This window comes from Cannabis sativa, chromosome 5 (genome assembly GCF_029168945.1).
Source record: "Cannabis sativa cultivar Pink pepper isolate KNU-18-1 chromosome 5, ASM2916894v1, whole genome shotgun sequence".
NCBI classification, from domain to species: Eukaryota; Viridiplantae; Streptophyta; class Magnoliopsida; order Rosales; family Cannabaceae; genus Cannabis; species Cannabis sativa.
Window position 1 is genome coordinate 57,738,021 of NC_083605.1, and position 4,069 is coordinate 57,742,089.

The following is a 4,069-nucleotide window of genomic DNA, read 5'->3' on the forward strand; positions in this document are numbered from 1 at the left end:
TCTGACCCCGGACATAGACCCAACGTAAATAAAATTAAAAAATGAAAATGAAAATGAACTTTACAGAACACACTTTTGTTTTCTGTTTTTAAAATTGAAAAATAAAAGTGGTTACAGAACGCATTTTTGTTTTTCAAAAGCAAAATTTTTAAAAACAAAAATTTTACTTTCATTTTGTAATTATAAAATTAGAAAACAAAAGTGTTACCAAACGGTACCTTAGTTTTTGAAGTTTTTAAAACACAAGTCATGTTTGGTTAGTGTTTTTTAAAACAATATTGACCAAAAGTAAATTGGTTTTTAAAACAGAAAACAACATTTTGTTGTTTTCAAAATTCTTGTTTTTTGTAACTTTGGGGGTGTTTGGTAACACTTTTGTTTTTTTAATTTTAAAAACAAAAAACAAAAGTAAAATTTGTATTTTTAAAATTTTGTTTTTAAAAAATAAAAATGTGTTCTATAACGACTTTTGTTTTTCAATTTTAAAAACAGAAAACAAAAGTGTGTTCTATAACTTTCAATTTTATTTTTATTTTCTATTTTATTTAAGTCAGGTCCAGGTCCGGGTTTGGGGCCGGGGCCGTAGTCCGAGTCCAGGACTGAGGCCGGCGCCAGAGTCCGGGTCCTAAGGTTTAGGTTGGGGTCGGAGTCTAAAATATTGATTAAGAAAAATACTGTTTAAAAAAATTTTAAAAGTGATTTTTTTTGTTTTTAAAATTTAGATTCTTAATTAAAAAATTGAAAAGTAAAAACAGTTTTATAGAATATGATTTTAAAAAATATTTTCACTTTTCTACTTTTATAAACAAAAAACTGATTAAAAAAGTATTACCAAACACACCCTTTGTTTTTTGAAAACTGTTTTTCAAAAAATAAAGCCAAACAAGGCAAATTATTTTCAAACAAAAATTTTTATTTTTAAAAATAAAAAATAATTTTTTAATTATGATGCCAACATGCACTTTAAAATTTTGTTTTCCATTTTAGTATTCCTTGTATATTCTTAGCTGATCAAAATACAAACCTCTGTTTTGGTAGAAAAAGTTGAGACCAAACATCTTACTATGAAGTGACTTTGATGTGAATATCATGTGATATTCGATATTTCCTAATATATATATATATATATATAAATATATATATATATATATTCTATATAAAGTGTGACTATATAGCAGAATTCTTGGTTTTATGAAAAATTCATGGTGACTTTGTTTTTTTTAAGTTTTCTATTAATAAATCTAACGGAGAACCATTCAAATTGAAAGAGAAAAAAAATCTAACGGAGTTAACTATTCACCTTAACGATTCAAATTTAAAGAGAAAAAAAATTTACTTTTAAAACCAATATATTACAAAAATAAACAAATAAATTTCTCATATATCATCCCATATTCCGAAGACAAGAAAAATTCATACGATTGAATTTTTTTGAAAAACAAAAATTCCAAACCAGCCTCTTTTTTTGCGATCAAGAAAAAAAAAATTCCTATGATTGATGGGGCTTTGATGATGATAGGACGATGACAGGTAGCCTTCTCAGACCAGGCAAGTTCCGACGGTACTAAGTGAGGGTTTAAGCCTTTCGCAGATCGCATCAAGCGTCTTCTCGTCCATTTGATCGAAAAGCGGAACCTGAAGGGTAGAAGATTGAAGGTTCAGATCAATTTAGGCTATTTAAGATGAACTTGACAGGAATCAGGAGAGACTTACTTGTCGAACTAGATCGAGATAGAGGTGGCACTTGATATCTCGCCTGAGATCGACAGGAAGGTATTTGAGAATGGCTTCTTCGTCAACTCCCCTGGTTGCGATCCACCGGTACTGATCGTATCTCCGAACGTTCTACTTTAGCTGGTGTGGTAGCTGCCTGTGATGCATCCATTGTTCTGTATCGATTCTCCTAATCCTCCACTCTTCCAGTTTCACGGTTGTTGATTGAAGGTATGAGGAGAATAATTATAATAGAAAAATCAAATTTTCTAATGTAATATATATATATATATCCAACCTGATATTTATACATATATATCAGAGATGTTTCTCCGCACGAATTTGTCAAGGCATACGCCGCTCACCTTAAAAGATCTGGAAAGGTTTGTACTCTTCCTCAATATCTTATTATGTCAACCATGTTTTGTTCTTGGTGACAATTGTATGATATTTGTGTTCTGTGTTTTGTTATTTGTTATTTAGAAATATTAGTCAAGTGGTATTGCTTTGTTATCTTAATGAAAGTTTTCATGTTATGTTCAGTTATGTTAAAAAGGAATCTTTTGGTGTGCGCACCCATAGAGTATGGAACCTTGGACCAAATGGTGGCCTCCATGAATGAGGCTAAAGCAGAAAGAGCTAACCTTGTGGAGCTTCCCATATCTTTTTCTTCTAACATTTCTCAACTTGAGAAACTTATCAAACAACGAACTCTCCCTGCTATTCTCTCCTTTAGGTATCTCTCTCTCTCTCTCATCAATTCTTAATACATATTTGAGTTTGAGTTTGATTAATATTATTAATTGTTTTCCAAGAGCTTTTAAGTTTTAAAAGTGTAATATAAAGAGAAAACCATAACTATAATTGAGCACAATCACAAACTCTTATAGTTAAACCATGAAAATTCTCCTCATTAGAAATCTCTTCTCGCCATTCTCCCGCTCGAAAATTCTACTGTAAGGAAATGGTTATTTTCCAAGATGAAAGTGAACGTAATCTCACGAAATGGTAAAGAAGTAATCAAGGGTGGCCTTGAGCTCAATAACTCTGTAAGTTCATTTTTATTTTATTTTTTTGTATATTTTTTGAAAAAATAAAAATTGAGTTTATAAGGAAATAGAAGAAATATGAATCTTTTCCATTATTTACTTGTTGAGTTTTGGGTGAAATGATAAAAAGAGAAGGATTTAGTATGAAAGATTCAATCTTTCTGTTACTTGAAATTTGCCTAGACACTTTAATTTTGTGTTAATTTAATTTTTATGTTGTTTTTTCAGGCCATTGTAGATGATCTACAGGAGGCGATTCATAAGAAAAGCATGTAATTGTTAATATTTATTTGTGTGGTCAATATTAATTTTCACTTGTAACAATTGTTAATTATATAATTTTTAATTAGTTTGGTATATTAGTTATAGAATTTTGAGAGGTTTACCTATTAAGAAGTGAACTTTTATTTAAGTTTTAGTTCATTTTCAGTTTATCATTACCATGAATTTTGTTATTTTATTAATTGGTACAAAATTAAGTATTTGTAATAAGTTTTTTCTTTATGGAGTGGCAGAGCTTCTTTAGCATCCATACTTTGTACCTGCAACATAGGATTTTTCGGGAGCTTGTTAAATGGTTTTGCTTCTAACCTTTTTTTACTCTCGAAAACACAATTAAACGTGATTGAATAAATGAATTGTTATTTCATTAATTTTCATTTATGCTTTAATTCCTACTCATTCTTTTGAATCAGTAATTTTTTTCTATTAAGAAGGTTGGGAAGTATACATAACTGTTAATTCCATTTTTGGCATATTTAATTGACAAAAATATTTTATTATTCTTTGTATATTTCGGCTGGCATATATTGATATGGTTTCCATATTTGTGTAAATCTAAACTTGGAAGGAAAGTTGACTAGCTTCCCTATTTATGGAAATTGAGGTAAATATGGTAAGTTTTGATTACACATTGATTCTTTGCTAACCAGCTGTTATTCTGATCTTGTGTTGAGTTTCCCATTTTCTAAGATCAGGTTTCTTGAAGAGAAAACCGGAGCTAAACTTTCCTTTTCTATAAAAGGAAAGTTGTAGTTACTGCCCACGATTCTGTAGGTACAGAAACGGAAAATCCTGGACTGATTGAAGAATTATTTTAGGGAAGTTTCTAGTGGGTTGAGGTCTTGTTCAGACCGAATGTAAGATGTCTATGAGATGTATATTCATTATAAATACATCTTATAGTAGCTAGGTTTTGCATCTCTTTCATACACTTGGAATTATATTCATATCTTAAGGAAAGAGTGTCTTTGTTATGTTAACTCTTTTATTCACTTTCATATCATAAGAAAAGAGTGTCTTTGTTT

General features: G+C 29.7%; 1 long non-coding RNA gene across 1 annotated transcript; it reads left to right on the forward strand.

Moving 5' to 3' along the window:
- The first annotated feature begins 1,350 nt into the window (after positions 1–1,350).
- LOC133037957 (uncharacterized) lies at positions 1,351–3,266 on the forward strand. The gene is made up of 4 exons (XR_009687932.1): positions 1,351–1,944; positions 2,036–2,096; positions 2,257–2,762; positions 2,991–3,266. It is a non-coding gene; the product is annotated as an uncharacterized LOC133037957 (long non-coding RNA).
- The last annotated feature ends 803 nt before the right edge of the window (positions 3,267–4,069 follow it).